The sequence below is a fragment of the Miniopterus schreibersii genome (assembly GCF_964146895.1).
Source record: "Miniopterus schreibersii genome assembly, contig: HAP1_SCAFFOLD_26, whole genome shotgun sequence".
Lineage (NCBI taxonomy): Eukaryota > Metazoa > Chordata > Mammalia > Chiroptera > Miniopteridae > Miniopterus > Miniopterus schreibersii.
In genome coordinates this window covers 900,878-918,358 of record NW_027669849.1, presented here as the reverse complement: position 1 = coordinate 918,358, position 17,481 = coordinate 900,878, and positions in this window count along the sequence as shown.

Here is a 17,481-nt window from a genome sequence, read left to right as displayed (position 1 = left end):
ACGCTAGCCCTCAACATAACCCTAACCCTAGGTCCAATCCTAACCCTAACCGTCTCCTAACCCTAGCCTTCAACATAACCCTAACGCTAGGTCCAATCCTAACCCTAACCGTCTCTCTAACCCTAGCCCTCAACATAGCCCTAACCCTAGGTCCAATCCTAACCCTAACCGTCTCTCTAACCCTAGCCCTCAACATAACCCGAACCCTAGGTCCAATCCTAACCCTAACCATCTCTGTAAACCTAGCCCTCAACATAATCCTAACCCTAAGTCCAATCCTACCCCTAACCGCCTCTCTAACCCTAGCCCTGAACATAACCCTAACCCTAGGACCAATCCTAACCCTAACCGTCTCTCTAACCCTAGCCCTCAACATAACCCTAACCCTAGGTCCAATCCTAACCCTAACCGTCTCTCTAACCCTAGCCCTCAACATAACCCGAACCCTAGGTCCAATCCTAACCCTAACCATCTCTGTAAACCTAGCCCTCAACATAACCCTAACCCTAAGTCCAATCCTACCCCTAACCTCCTCTCTAACCCTAGCCCTGAACATAACCCTAACCCTAGGTCCAATCCTAACCCTAACCGTCTCTCTAACCCTAGCCCTCAACATAACCCTAACACTAGGTCCAATCCAAACCCTAACCGTCTCTCCAACCCTAGCCCTCAACATAACCCTAACCCTAGGTCCAATCCTAACCCTAACTCTCTCTCTAACCCTAGCCCTCAATATAACCGTAACCCTAGGTCCAATCCTAACCCTAACCGTCTCTCTAACCGTAGCCCTCAACATAACCCTAACCCTAGGTCCAATCCTAACCCTAACCGTCTCTCCAACTCTAGCCCTCAACATAACCCTAACCCTAGGTCCAATCCTAACCCTAACCGTCTCTCCAACCCTAGCCCTCAACATAACCCTAACCCTAGGTCCAATCCTAACCCTAACCGTCTCTCTAACCCTAGCCCTCAATATAACCCTAACCCTAGGTCCAATCCTAACCATAACCGTCTCTCTAACCCTAGCCCTCAACATAACCCTAACCCTAGGTCCAATCCTCACCCTAACCGTCTCTCTAACCCTAGCCCTCAACATAACCGTAACCCTAGGTGCAATCCTAACCCTAACCGTCTCTCTAACCCTAGCCCTCAACATAACCCTAACCCTAGGTCCAATCCTACCCATAAACGTCTCTCTAAACCGAGCCTTCAACATAACCCTAACCCTAGGTCCAATCCTAACCCTAACCGTCTCTCTAACCCTAGCCCTCAACATAACCCGAACCGTAGGTCTAATCCTAACCCTAAACATCTCTGTAAACCTAGCCCTCAACATAACCCTAACCCTAAGTCCAATCCTACCCCTAACCGCCTCTCTAACCCTAGCCCTGAACATAACCCTAACCCTAGGTCCAATCCTAACCCTAACCGTCTCTCTAACCCTAGCCCTCAACATAACCCTAACCCTAGGTCCAATCCTAACCCTAACCGTCTCTCCAACCCTAGCCCTCAACATAACCCTAACCCTAGGTCCAATCCTAACCCTAACCGTCTCTCTAACCCTAGCCCTCAACATAACCCTAACCCTAGGTCCAATCCTAACCCTAACCGTCTCTCTAACCCTAGCCCTCAACATAACCCTAACCCTAGGTCCAATCCTAACCCTAACCGTCTCTCCAACCCTAGCCCTCAACATAACCCTAACCCTAGGTCCAATCCTAACCCTAACTGTCTCTCTAACCCTAGCCCTCAATATAACCCTAACCCTAGGTCCAATCCTAACCCTAACCGTCTCTCTAACCCTAGCCCTCAACATAACCCTAACCCTAGGTCCAATCCTAACCCTAACTGTCTCTCTAACCCTAGCCCTCAATATAACCCTAACCCTAGGTCCAATCCTAACCCTAACCGTCTCTCTAACCCTAGCCATCAAATAACCGGAACCCTAGGTCCAATCCTAACCCTAACCGTCTCTCTAACCCTTTCCCTCAACATAACCCTAACCCTAGGTCCAATCCTAACCCTAAACGTCTCTCTAACCCTAGCCCTCAACATAACCCTCACCCTAGGTGGAATCCTAACCCTAACCGTCTCTCTAACCCTAGCCCTCAACATAACCCTAACCCTAGGTCCAATTCTAACCCTAACCGTCTCTGTAAACCTAGCCCTCAACATAACCCTAACCCTAGGTCCAATCCTAACCCTAACCGTCTCTGTAAACCTAGCCCTCAACATAACCCTAACCCTAGGTCCAATCTTAACCCTAACCGTCTCTCTAACCCTAGCCCTCAACATGACCCTAACCCTAGGTGCAATCCTAACCCTAACCGTCTCTCTAACCCTAGCCCTCAAAATAACCCTAACCCTAGGTCCAATCCTAACCGTAACCCTCTCTCTAACCCTAGCCCTCAACATAACCCTAACCCTAGGTCCAATCCTAACCCTAACCGTCTCTCTAACCCTAGCCCTCAACATAACCCTAACCCTAGGTCCAATCCTAACCCTAACTGTCTCTCTAACCCTAGCCCTCAACATAACCCTAACCCTAGGTCCAATCCTAACCCTAACCGTCTCTCTAACCCTAGCTCTCAACATAACCCTAACCCTAGGTCCAATCCTAACCCTCACCGTCTCTCTGACGCTAGCCCTCAACATAACCCTAACCCTAGGGCCAATCCTAACCCTAACCGTCTCCTAACCCTAGCCTTCAACATAACCCTAACGCTAGGTCCAATCCTAACCCTAACCGTCTCTCTAACCCTAGCCCTCAACATAACCCTAACCCTAGGTCCAATCCTAACCGTAACCGTCTCTCTAACCCTAGCCCTCAACATAACCCTAACCCTAGGTCCAATCCTATCCCTAACCGTCTCTCTAACCCTAGCCCTCAACATAGCCCTATCCCTAGATCCAATCCTAACCATAAACCTCTCTCTGACCCTAGCCTTCAACATAACCCTAACCCTAGGTCCAATCCTAACCATAACCGCCTCTCTGACCCTAGCCCTGAACATAACCCTAACCCTAGGTCCAATCCTAACCCTAACCGTCTCTCTAACCCTAGCCCTCAACATAACCCTAACCCTAGGTCTAATCCTAACCCTAACCGTCTCTCTGACCCTAGCCCTCAACATAACCCTAACCCTAGGTCCAATCCTAACCCTAACCGTCTCTCCAACCCTAGCCCTCAACATAACCCTAACCCTAGGTCCAATCCTAACCCTAACCGTCTCTCTAACCCTAGCCCTCAACATAACCCTAACCCTAGGTCCAATCCTAACCCTAACCGTCTCTCTAACCCTAGCCCTCAACATAACCCTAACCCTAAGTCCAATCCTAACCCTAACCGTCTCTCTAACCCTAGCCCTCAACATAACCCTAACCCTAGGTCTAATCCTAACCCTAACCGTCTCTCTGACCCTAGCCCTCAACATAACCCTAACCCTAGGTCCAATCCTAACCCTAACCCTCTCTCTAACCCTAGCCCTCAACATAACCCTAACCCTAGGTCCAATCCTAACCCTAACCGTCTCTCTAACCCTAGCCCTCAACATAACCCTAACCCTAGGTCCAATCCTAACCCTAACTGTCTCTCTAACCCTAGCCCTCAACATAACCCTAACCCTAGGTCCAATCCTAACCCTAACCGTCTCTCTAACCCTAGCTCTCAACATAACCCTAACCCTAGGTCCAATCCTAACCCTCACCGTCTCTCTGACGCTAGCCCTCAACATAACCCTAACCCTAGGGCCAATCCTAACCCTAACCGTCTCCTAACCCTAGCCTTCAACATAACCCTAACGCTAGGTCCAATCCTAACCCTAACCGTCTCTCTAACCCTAGCCCTCAACATAACCCTAACCCTAGGTCCAATCCTAACCGTAACCGTCTCTCTAACCCTAGCCCTCAACATAACCCTAACCCTAGGTCCAATCCTATCCCTAACCGTCTCTCTAACCCTAGCCCTCAACATAGCCCTATCCCTAGATCCAATCCTAACCATAAACCTCTCTCTGACCCTAGCCTTCAACATAACCCTAACCCTAGGTCCAATCCTAACCCTAACCGCCTCTCTGACCCTAGCCCTGAACATAACCCTAACCCTAGGTCCAATCCTAACCCTAACCGTCTCTCTAACCCTAGCCCTCAACATAACCCTAACCCTAGGTCTAATCCTAACCCTAACCGTCTCTCTGACCCTAGCCCTCAACATAACCCTAACCCTAGGTCCAATCCTAACCCTAACCGTCTCTCCAACCCTAGCCCTCAACATAACCCTAACCCTAGGTCCAATCCTAACCCTAACCGTCTCTCTAACCCTAGCCCTCAACATAACCCTAACCCTAGGTCCAATCCTAACCCTAACCGTCTCTCTAACCATAGCCCTCAACATAACCCTAACCCTAGGTCCAATCCTAACCCTAACCGTCTCTCTAACACTAGCTCTCAACATAACCCTCAGCCTAGGTCCAATCCTAACCCTAACCGTCTCTCTAACCCTAGCCCTCAACATAACCCTAACCCTAGGTCCAATCCTAACCCTAACCGTCTCTCTAACCCTAGCCCTCAACATAACCCGAACCCTAGGTCCAATCCTAACCCTAACCGTCTCTGTAAACCTAGCCCTCAACATAACCCTAACCCTAAGTCCAATCCTACCCCTAACCTCCTCTCTAACCCTAGCCCTGAACATAACCCTAACCCTAGGTCCAATCCTAACCCTAACCGTCTCTCTAACCCTAGCCCTCAACATAACCCTAACACTAGGTCCAATCCAAACCCTAACCGTCTCTCCAACCCTAGCCCTCAACATAACCCTAACCCTAGGTCCAATCCTAACCCTAACTCTCTCTCTAACCCTAGCCCTCAATATAACCGTAACCCTAGGTCCAATCCTAACCCTAACCGTCTCTCTAACCGTAGCCCTCAACATAACCCTAACCCTAGGTCCAACCCTAACCCTAACCGTCTCTCCAACCCTAGCCCTCAACATAACCCTAACACTAGGTCCAATCCTAACCCTAACCGTCTCTCTAACCCTAGCCCTCAATATAACCCTAACCCTAGGTCCAATCCTAACCATAACGGTCTCTCTAACCCTAGCCCTCAACATAACCCTAACCCTAGGTCCAATCCTCACCCTAACCGTCTCTCTAACCCTAGCCCTCAACATAACCCTAACCCTAGGTACAATCCTAACCCTAACCGTCTCTCTAACCCTAGCCCTCAACATAATCCTAACCCTAGGTCCAATCCTACCAATAAACGTCTCTCTAAACCGAGCCCTCAACATAACCCTAACCCTAGGTCCAATCCTAACCCTAACCGTCTCTCTAACCCTAGCCCTCAACATAACCCGAACCCTAGGTCCAATCCTAACCCTAACCATCTCTGTAAACCTAGCCCTCAACATAACCCTAACCCTAAGTCCAATCCTACCCCTAACCGCCTCTCTAACCCTAGCCCTGAACATAACCCTAACCCTAGGTCCAATCCTAACCCTAACCGTCTCTCTAACCCTAGCCCTCAACATAACCCTAACCCTAGGTCCAATCCTAACCCTAACCGTCTCTCCAACCCTAGCCCTCAACATAACCCTAACCCTAGGTCCAATCCTAACCCTAATTGTCTCTCTAACCCTAGCCCTCATCATAACCCTAACCCTAGGTCCAATCCAAACCCTAACCGTCTCTCCAACCCTAGCCCTCAACATAACCCTAACCCTAGGTCCAATCCTAACCCTAACTCTCTCTCTAACCCTAGCCCTCAATATAACCGCAACCCTAGGTCCAATCCTAACCCTAACCGTCTCTCTAACCGTAGCCCTCAACATAACCCTAACCCTAGGTCCAATCCTAACCCTAACCGTCTCTCCAACCCTAGCCCTCAACATAACCCTAACCCTAGGTCCAATCCTAACCCTAACCGTCTCTCTAACCCTAGCCCTCAATATAACCCTAACCCTAGGTCCAATCCTAACCATAACCGTCTCTCTAACCCTAGCCCATAACATAACCCTAACCCTAGGTCCAATCCTCACCCTAACCGTCTCTCTAACCCTAGCCCTCAACATAACCCTAACCCTAGGTGCAATCCTAACCCTAACCGTCTCTCTAACCCTAGCCCTCAACATAATCCTAACCCTAGGTCCAATCCTACCAATAAACGTCTCTCTAAACCGAGCCCTCAACATAACCCTAACCCTAGGTCCAATCCTAACCCTAACCGTCTCTCTAACCCTAGCCCTCAACATAACCCGAACCCTAGGTCCAATCCTAACCCTAACCATCTCTGTAAACCTAGCCCTCAACATAACCCTAACCCTAAGTCCAATCCTACCTCTAACCGCCTCTCTAACCCTAGCCCTGAACATAACCCTAACCCTAGGTCCAATCCTAACCCTAACCGTCTCTCTAACCCTAGCCCTCAACATAACCCTAACCCTAGGTCCAATCCTAACCCTAACCGTCTCTCCAACCCTAGCCCTCAACATAACCCTAACCCTAGGTCCAATCCTAACCCTAATCGTCTCTCTAACCCTAGCCCTCATCATAACCCTAACCCTAGGTCCAATCCAAACCCTAACCGTCTCTCCAACCCTAGCCCTCAACATAACCCTAACCCTAGGTCCAATCCTAACCCTAACTCTCTCTCTAACCCTAGCCCTCAATATAACCGTAACCCTAGGTCCAATCCTAACCCTAACCGTCTCTCTAACCGTAGCCCTCAACATAACCCTAACCCTAGGTCCAATCCTAACCCTAACCGTCTCTCCAACCCTAGCCCTCAACATAACCCTAACCCTAGGTCCAATCCTAACCCTAACCGTCTCTCCAACCCTAGCCCTCAACATAACCCTAACCCTAGGTCCAATCCTAACCCTAATCGTCTCTCTAACCCTAGCCCTCATCATAACCCTAACCCTAGGTCCAATCCAAACCCTAACCGTCTCTCCAACCCTAGCCCTCAACATAACCCTAACCCTAGGTCCAATCCTAACCCTAACTCTCTCTCTAACCCTAGCCCTCAATATAACCGTAACCCTAGGTCCAATCCTAACCCTAACCGTCTCTCTAACCGTAGCCCTCAACATAACCCTAACCCTAGGTCCAATCCTAACCCTAACCGTCTCTCTAACCCTAGCCCTCAACATAACCCGAACCGTAGGTCTAATCCTAACCCTAAACATCTCTGTAAACCTAGCCCTCAACATAACCCTAACCCTAGGTCCAATCCTAACCCTAACCGTCTCTCCAACCCTAGCCCTCAACATAACCCTAACCCTAGGTCCAATCCTAACCCTAACCGTCTCTCTAACCCTAGCCCTCAACATAACCCTAACCCTAGGTCCAATCCTAACCCTAACCGTCTCTCCAACCCTAGCCCTCAACATAACCCTAACCCTAGGTCCAATCCTAACCCTAACCGTCTCTCTAACCCTAGCCCTCAACATAACCCTAACCCTAGGTCCAATCCTAACCCTAACCGTCTCTCTAACCCTAGCCCTCAACATAACCCTAACCCTAGGTCCAATCCTAACCCTAACCGTCTCTCCAACTCTAGCCCTCAACATAACCCTAACCCTAGGTCCAATCCTAACCCTAACTGTCTCTCTAACCCTAGCCCTCAATATAACCCTAACCCTAGGTCCAATCCTAACCCTAACCGTCTCTCTAACCCTAGCCCTCAACATAACCCTAACCCTAGGTCCAATCCTAACGCTAACTGTCTCTCTAACCCTAGCCCTCAATATAACCCTAACCCTAGGTCCAATCCTAACCCTAACCGTCTCTCTAACCCTAGCCATCAAATAACCGGAACCCTAGGTCCAATCCTAACCCTAACCGTCTCTCTAACCCTTTCCCTCAACATAACCCTAACCCTAGGTCCAATCCTAACCCTAAACGTCTCTCTAACCCTAGCCCTCAACATAACCCTCACCCTAGGTGGAATCCTAACCCTAACCGTCTCTCTAACCCTAGCCCTCAACATAACCCTAACCCTAGGTCCAATTCTAACCCTAACCGTCTCTGTAAACCTAGCCCTCAACATAACCCTAACCCTAGGTCCAATCCTAACCCTAACCGTCTCTGTAAACCTAGCCCTCAACATAACCCTAACCCTAGGTCCAATCTTAACCCTAACCGTCTCTCTAACCCTAGCCCTCAACATGACCCTAACCCTAGGTGCAATCCTAACCCTAACCGTCTCTCTAACCCTAGCCCTCAAAATAACCCTAACCCTAGGTCCAATCCTAACCGTAACAATCTCTCTAACCCTAGCCCTCAACATAACCCTAACCCTAGGTCCAATCCTAACCCTAACCGTCTCTCTAACCCTAGCCCTCAACATAACCCTAACCCTAGGTCCAATCCTAACCCTAACTGTCTCTCTAACCCTAGCCCTCAACATAACCCTAACCCTAGGTCCAATCCTAACCCTAACCGTCTCTCTAACCCTAGCTCTCAACATAACCCTAACCCTAGGTCCAATCCTAACCCTCACCGTCTCTCTGACGCTAGCCCTCAACATAACCCTAACCCTAGGGCCAATCCTAACCCTAACCGTCTCCTAACCCTAGCCTTCAACATAACCCTAACGCTAGGTCCAATCCTAACCCTAACCGTCTCTCTAACCCTAGCCCTCAACATAACCCTAACCCTAGGTCCAATCCTAACCGTAACCGTCTCTCTAACCCTAGCCCTCAACATAACCCTAACCCTAGGTCCAATCCTATCCCTAACCGTCTCTCTAACCCTAGCCCTCAACATAGCCCTATCCCTAGATCCAATCCTAACCATAAACCTCTCTCTGACCCTAGCCTTCAACATAACCCTAACCCTAGGTCCAATCCTAACCCTAACCGCCTCTCTGACCCTAGCCCTGAACATAACCCTAACCCTAGGTCCAATCCTAACCCTAACCGTCTCTCTAACCCTAGCCCTCAACATAACCCTAACCCTAGGTCTAATCCTAACCCTAACCGTCTCTCTGACCCTAGCCCTCAACATAACCCTAACCCTAGGTCCAATCCTAACCCTAACCGTCTCTCCAACCCTAGCCCTCAACATAACCCTAACCCTAGGTCCAATCCTAACCCTAACCGTCTCTCTAACCCTAGCCCTCAACATAACCCTAACCCTAGGTCCAATCCTAACCCTAACCGTCTCTCTAACCATAGCCCTCAACATAACCCTAACCCTAGGTCCAATCCTAACCCTAACCGTCTCTCTAACACTAGCTCTCAACATAACCCTCAGCCTAGGTCCAATCCTAACCCTAACCGTCTCTCTAACCCTAGCCCTCAACATAACCCTAACCCTAGGTCCAATCCTAACCCTAACCGTCTCTCTAACCCTAGCCCTCAACATAACCCGAACCCTAGGTCCAATCCTAACCCTAACCGTCTCTGTAAACCTAGCCCTCAACATAACCCTAACCCTAAGTCCAATCCTACCCCTAACCTCCTCTCTAACCCTAGCCCTGAACATAACCCTAACCCTAGGTCCAATCCTAACCCTAACCGTCTCTCTAACCCTAGCCCTCAACATAACCCTAACACTAGGTCCAATCCAAACCCTAACCGTCTCTCCAACCCTAGCCCTCAACATAACCCTAACCCTAGGTCCAATCCTAACCCTAACTCTCTCTCTAACCCTAGCCCTCAATATAACCGTAACCCTAGGTCCAATCCTAACCCTAACCGTCTCTCTAACCGTAGGCCTCAACATAACCCTAACCCTAGGTCCAACCCTAACCCTAACCGTCTCTCCAACCCTAGCCCTCAACATAACCCTAACACTAGGTCCAATCCTAACCCTAACCGTCTCTCTAACCCTAGCCCTCAATATAACCCTAACCCTAGGTCCAATCCTAACCATAACGGTCTCTCTAACCCTAACCCTCAACATAACCCTAACCCTAGGTCCAATCCTCACCCTAACCGTCTCTCTAACCCTAGCCCTCAACATAACCCTAACCCTAGGTGCAATCCTAACCCTAACCGTCTCTCTAACCCTAGCCCTCAACATAATCCTAACCCTAGGTCCAATCCTACCAATAAACGTCTCTCTAAACCGAGCCCTCAACATAACCCTAACCCTAGGTCCAATCCTAACCCTAACCGTCTCTCTAACCCTAGCCCTCAACATAACCCGAACCCTAGGTCCAATCCTAACCCTAACCATCTCTGTAAACCTAGCCCTCAACATAACCCTAACCCTAAGTCCAATCCTACCCCTAACCGCCTCTCTAACCCTAGCCCTGAACATAACCCTAACCCTAGGTCCAATCCTAACCCTAACCGTCTCTCTAACCCTAGCCCTCAACATAACCCTAACCCTAGGTCCAATCCTAACCCTAACCGTCTCTCCAACCCTAGCCCTCAACATAACCCTAACCCTAGGTCCAATCCTAACCCTAATTGTCTCTCTAACCCTAGCCCTCATCATAACCCTAACCCTAGGTCCAATCCAAACCCTAACCGTCTCTCCAACCCTAGCCCTCAACATAACCCTAACCCTAGGTCCAATCCTAACCCTAACTCTCTCTCTAACCCTAGCCCTCAATATAACCGCAACCCTAGGTCCAATCCTAACCCTAACCGTCTCTCTAACCGTAGCCCTCAACATAACCCTAACCCTAGGTCCAATCCTAACCCTAACCGTCTCTCCAACCCTAGCCCTCAACATAACCCTAACCCTAGGTCCAATCCTAACCCTAACCGTCTCTCTAACCCTAGCCCTCAATATAACCCTAACCCTAGGTCCAATCCTAACCATAACCGTCTCTCTAACCCTAGCCCTCAACATAACCCTAACCCTAGGTCCAATCCTCACCCTAACCGTCTCTCTAACCCTAGCCCTCAACATAACCCTAACCCTAGGTGCAATCCTAACCCTAACCGTCTCTCTAACCCTAGCCCTCAACATAATCCTAACCCTAGGTCCAATCCTACCAATAAACGTCTCTCTAAACCGAGCCCTCAACATAACCCTAACCCTAGGTCCAATCCTAACCCTAACCGTCTCTCTAACCCTAGCCCTCAACATAACCCGAACCCTAGGTCCAATCCTAACCCTAACCATCTCTGTAAACCTAGCCCTCAACATAACCCTAACCCTAAGTCCAATCCTACCTCTAACCGCCTCTCTAACCCTAGCCCTGAACATAACCCTAACCCTAGGTCCAATCCTAACCCTAACCGTCTCTCTAACCCTAGCCCTCAACATAACCCTAACCCTAGGTCCAATCCTAACCCTAACCGTCTCTCCAACCCTAGCCCTCAACATAACCCTAACCCTAGGTCCAATCCTAACCCTAATCGTCTCTCTAACCCTAGCCCTCATCATAACCCTAACCCTAGGTCCAATCCAAACCCTAACCGTCTCTCCAACCCTAGCCCTCAACATAACCCTAACCCTAGGTCCAATCCTAACCCTAACTCTCTCTCTAACCCTAGCCCTCAATATAACCGTAACCCTAGGTCCAATCCTAACCCTAACCGTCTCTCCAACCCTAGCCCTCAACATAACCCTAACCCTAGGTCCAATCCTAACCCTAACCGTCTCTCCAACCCTAGCCCTCAACATAACCCTAACCCTAGGTCCAATCCTAACCCTAATCGTCTCTCTAACCCTAGCCCTCATCATAACCCTAACCCTAGGTCCAATCCAAACCCTAACCGTCTCTCCAACCCTAGCCCTCAACATAACCCTAACCCTAGGTCCAATCCTAACCCTAACTCTCTCTCTAACCCTAGCCCTCAATATAACCGTAACCCTAGGTCCAATCCTAACCCTAACCGTCTCTCTAACCGTAGCCCTCAACATAACCCTAACCCTAGGTCCAATCCTAACCCTAACCGTCTCTCCAACCCTAGCCCTCAACATAACCCTAACCCTAGGTCCAATCCTAACCCTAACCGTCTCTCTAACCCTAGCCCTCAATATAACCCTAACCCTAGGTCCAATCCTAACCATAACCGTCTCTCTAACCCTAGCCCTCAACATAACCCTAACCCTAGGTCCAATCCTCACCCTAACCGTCTCTCTAACCCTAGCCCTCAACATAACCGTAACCCTAGGTGCAATCCTAACCCTAACCGTCTCTCTAACCCTAGCCCTCAACATAACCCTAACCCTAGGTCCAATCCTACCCATAAACGTCTCTCTAAACCGAGCCTTCAACATAACCCTAACCCTAGGTCCAATCCTAACCCTAACCGTCTCTCTAACCCTAGCCCTCAACATAACCCGAACCGTAGGTCTAATCCTAACCCTAAACATCTCTGTAAACCTAGCCCTCAACATAACCCTAACCCTAAGTCCAATCCTACCCCTAACCGCCTCTCTAACCCTAGCCCTGAACATAACCCTAACCCTAGGTCCAATCCTAACCCTAACCGTCTCTCTAACCCTAGCCCTCAACATAACCCTAACCCTAGGTCCAATCCTAACCCTAACCGTCTCTCCAACCCTAGCCCTCAACATAACCCTAACCCTAGGTCCAATCCTAACCCTAACCGTCTCTCTAACCCTAGCCCTCAACATAACCCTAACCCTAGGTCCAATCCTAACCCTAACCGTCTCTCTAACCATAGCCCTCAACATAACCCTAACCCTAGGTCCAATCCTAACCCTAACAGTCTCTCTAACACTAGCTCTCAACATAACCCTAACCCTAGGTCCAATCCTAACCCTCACAGTCTCTCTGACGCTAGCCCTCAACATAACCCTAACCCTAGGTCCAATCCTAACCCTAACCGTCTCCTAACCCTAGCCTTCAACATAACCCTAACGCTAGGTCCAATCCTAACCCTAACCGTCTCTCTAACCCTAGCCCTCAACATAGCCCTAACCCTAGGTCCAATCCTAACCCTAACCGTCTCTCTAACCCTAGCCCTCAACATAACCCGAACCCTAGGTCCAATCCTAACCCTAACCATCTCTGTAAACCTAGCCCTCAACATAATCCTAACCCTAAGTCCAATCCTACCCCTAACCGCCTCTCTAACCCTAGCCCTGAACATAACCCTAACCCTAGGACCAATCCTAACCCTAACCGTCTCTCTAACCCTAGCCCTCAACATAACCCTAACCCTAGGTCCAATCCTAACCCTAACCGTCTCTCTAACCCTAGCCCTCAACATAACCCGAACCCTAGGTCCAATCCTAACCCTAACCATCTCTGTAAACCTAGCCCTCAACATAACCCTAACCCTAAGTCCAATCCTACCCCTAACCTCCTCTCTAACCCTAGCCCTGAACATAACCCTAACCCTAGGTCCAATCCTAACCCTAACCGTCTCTCTAACCCTAGCCCTCAACATAACCCTAACACTAGGTCCAATACAAACCCTAACCGTCTCTCCAACCCTAGCCCTCAACATAACCCTAACCCTAGGTCCAATCCTAACCCTAACTCTCTCTCTAACCCTAGCCCTCAATATAACCGTAACCCTAGGTCCAATCCTAACCCTAACCGTCTCTCTAACCGTAGCCCTCAACATAACCCTAACCCTAGGTCCAATCCTAACCCTAACCGTCTCTCCAACCCTAGCCCTCAACATAACCCTAACCCTAGGTCCAATCCTAACCCTAACCGTCTCTCCAACCCTAGCCCTCAACATAACCCTAACCCTAGGTCCAATCCTAACCCTAACCGTCTCTCTAACCCTAGCCCTCAATATAACCCTAACCCTAGGTCCAATCCTAACCATAACCGTCTCTCTAACCCTAGCCCTCAACATAACCCTAACCCTAGGTCCAATCCTCACCCTAACCGTCTCTCTAACCCTAGCCCTCAACATAACCGTAACCCTAGGTTCAATCCTAACCCTAACCGTCTCTCTAACCCTAGCCCTCAACATAACCCTAACCCTAGGTCCAATCCTACCCATAAACGTCTCTCTAAACCGAGCCTTCAACATAACCCTAACCCTAGGTCCAATCCTAACCCTAACCGTCTCTCTAACCCTAGCCCTCAACATAACCCGAACCGTAGGTCTAATCCTAACCCTAAACATCTCTGTAAACCTAGCCCTCAACATAACCCTAACCCTAAGTCCAATCCTACCCCTAACCGCCTCTCTAACCCTAGCCCTGAACATAACCTTAACCCTAGGTCCAATCCTAACCCTAACCGTCTCTCTAACCCTAGCCCTCAACATAACCCTAACCCTAGGTCCAATCCTAACCCTAACCGTCTCTCCAACCCTAGCCCTCAACATAACCCTAACCCTAGGTCCAATCCTAACCCTAACCGTCTCTCTAACCCTAGCCCTCAACATAACCCTAACCCTAGGTCCAATCCTAACCCTAACCGTCTCTCTAACCATAGCCCTCAACATAACCCTAACCCTAGGTCCAATCCTAACCCTAACAGTCTCTCTAACACTAGCTCTCAACATAACCCTAACCCTAGGTCCAATCCTAACCCTCACAGTCTCTCTGACGCTAGCCCTCAACATAACCCTAACCCTAGGTCCAATCCTAACCCTAACCGTCTCCTAACCCTAGCCTTCAACATAACCCTAACGCTAGGTCCAATCCTAACCCTAACCGTCTCTCTAACCCTAGCCCTCAACATAGCCCTAACCCTAGGTCCAATCCTAACCCTAACCGTCTCTCTAACCCTAGCCCTCAACATAACCCGAACCCTAGGTCCAATCCTAACCCTAACCATCTCTGTAAACCTAGCCCTCAACATAATCCTAACCCTAAGTCCAATCCTACCCCTAACCGCCTCTCTAACCCTAGCCCTGAACATAACCCTAACCCTAGGACCAATCCTAACCCTAACCGTCTTTCTAACCCTAGCCCTCAACATAACCCTAACCCTAGGTCCAATCCTAACCCTAACCGTCTCTCTAACCCTAGCCCTCAACATAACCCGAACCCTAGGTCCAATCCTAACCCTAACCATCTCTGTAAACCTAGCCCTCAACATAACCCTAACCCTAAGTCCAATCCTACCCCTAACCGCCTCTCTAACCCTAGCCCTGAACATAACCCTAACCCTAGGTCCAATCCTAACCCTAACCGTCTCTCTAACCCTAGCCCTCAACATAACCCTAACCCTAGGTCCAATCCTAACCCTAACCGTCTCTCCAACCCTAGCCCTCAACATAAACCTAACCCTAGGTCCAATCCTAACCCTAACTGTCTCTCTAACCCTAGCCCTCAATATAACCCTAACCCTAGGTCCAATCCTAACCCTAACTGTCTCTCTAACCCTAGCCCTCAATATAACCCTAACCCTAGGTCCAATCCTAACCCTCACAGTCTCTCTGACGCTAGCCCTCAACATAACCCTAACCCTAGGTCCAATCCTAACCCTAACCGTCTCCTAACCCTAGCCTTCAACATAACCCTAACGCTAGGTCCAATCCTAACCCTAACCGTCTCTCTAACCCTAGCCCTCAACATAGCCCTAACCCTAGGTCCAATCCTAACCCTAACCGTCTCTCTAACCCTAGCCCTCAACATAACCCGAACCCTAGGTCCAATCCTAACCCTAACCATCTCTGTAAACCTAGCCCTCAACATAACCCTAACCCTAAGTCCAATCCTACCCCTAACCTCCTCTCTAACCCTAGCCCTGAACATAACCCTAACCCTAGGTCCAATCCTAACCCTAACCGTCTCTCTAACCCTAGCCCTCAACATAACCCTAACACTAGGTCCAATCCAAACCCTAACCGTCTCTCCAACCCTAGCCCTCAACATAACCCTAACCCTAGGTCCAATCCTAACCCTAACTCTCTCTCTAACCCTAGCCCTCAATATAACCGTAACCCTAAGTCCAATCCTAACCCTAACCGTCTCTCTAACCGTAGCCCTCAACATAACCCTAACCCTAGGTCCAATCCTCACCCTAACCGTCTCTCTAACCCTAGCCCTCAACATAACCCTAACCCTAGGTCCAATCCTACCCATAAACGTCTCTCTAAACCGAGCCCTCAACATAACCGTAACCCTAGGTCCAATCCTAACCCTAACCGTCTCTCTAACCCTAGCCCTCAACATAACCCGAACCCTAGGTCCAATCCTAACCCTAACCATCTCTGTAAACCTAGCCCTCAACATAACCCTAACCCTAAGTCCAATCCTACCCCTAACCGCCTCTCTAACCCTAGCCCTGAACATAACCCCAACCCTAGGTCGAATCCTAACCCTAACCGTCTCTCTAACCCTAGCCCTCAACATAACCCTAACCCTAGGTCCAATCCTAACCCTAACAGTCTCTCCAACCCTAGCCCTCAACATAACCCTAACCCTAGCTCCAATCCTAACCCTAACTGTCTCTCTAACCCTAGCCCTCAATATAACCCTAACCTTAGGTCCAATCCTAACCCTAATCGTCTCTCTAACCCTAGCCCTCATCATAACCCTAACCCTAGGTCCAATCCTAACCCTAACCGTCTCTCCAACCCTAGCCCTCAACATAACCCTAACCCTAGGTCCAATCCTAACCCTAACTGTCTCTCTAACCCTAGACCTCAATATAACCCTAACCCTAGGTCCAATCACAACCCTAACCGTCTCTCTAACCCTAGCCCTCAACATAACCCTAACCCTAGGTTCAATCCTAACCCTAACCGTCTCTCCAACCCTAGCCCTCAACATAACCCTAACCCTAGGTCCAATCCTAACCCTAACCGTCTCTCTAACCCTAGCCCTCAATATAACCCTAACCCTAGGTCCAATCCTAACCCTAACCGTCTCTCTAACCCTAGCTTTCAACATAACCCTAACCCTAGGTCCAATCCTCACCCTAACCGTCTCTCTAACCCTAGCCCTCAACATAACCCTAACCCTAGGTGCAATCCTAACCCTAACCGTCTCTCTAACCCTAGCCCTAAACATAACCCAAACCCTAGGTCCAATCCTAACCCTAACCGTCTCTCTAACCCTAGCCCTCAACATACCCTAACCCTAGGTCCAATCCTTACCATGAACGTCTCTCTAAACCGAGCCCTCAACATAACCCTAACCCTAGGTCCAATCCTAACCCTAACCGTCTCTCTAACCCTAGCCCTCAACATAACCCGAACCCTAGGTCCAATCCTAACCCTAACCATCTCTGTAAACCTAGCCCTCAACATAACCCTAACCCTAAGTCCAATCCTACCCCTAACCTCCTCTCTAACCCTAGCCCTGAACATAACCCTAACCCTAGGTCCAATCCTAACCCTAACCGTCTCTCTAACCCTAGCCCTCAACATAACCCTAACACTAGGTCCAATCCAAACCCTAACCGTCTCTCTAACCGTAGCCCTCAACATAACCCTAACCCTAGGTCCAATCCTAACCCTAACCGTCTCTCCAACCCTAGCCCTCAACATAACCCTAACCCTAGGTCCAATCCTAACCCTAACCGTCTCTCTAACCCTAGCCCTCAATATAACCCTAACCCTAGGTCCAATCCTCACCCTAACCGTCTCTCTAACCCTAGCCCTCAACATAACCCTAACCCTAG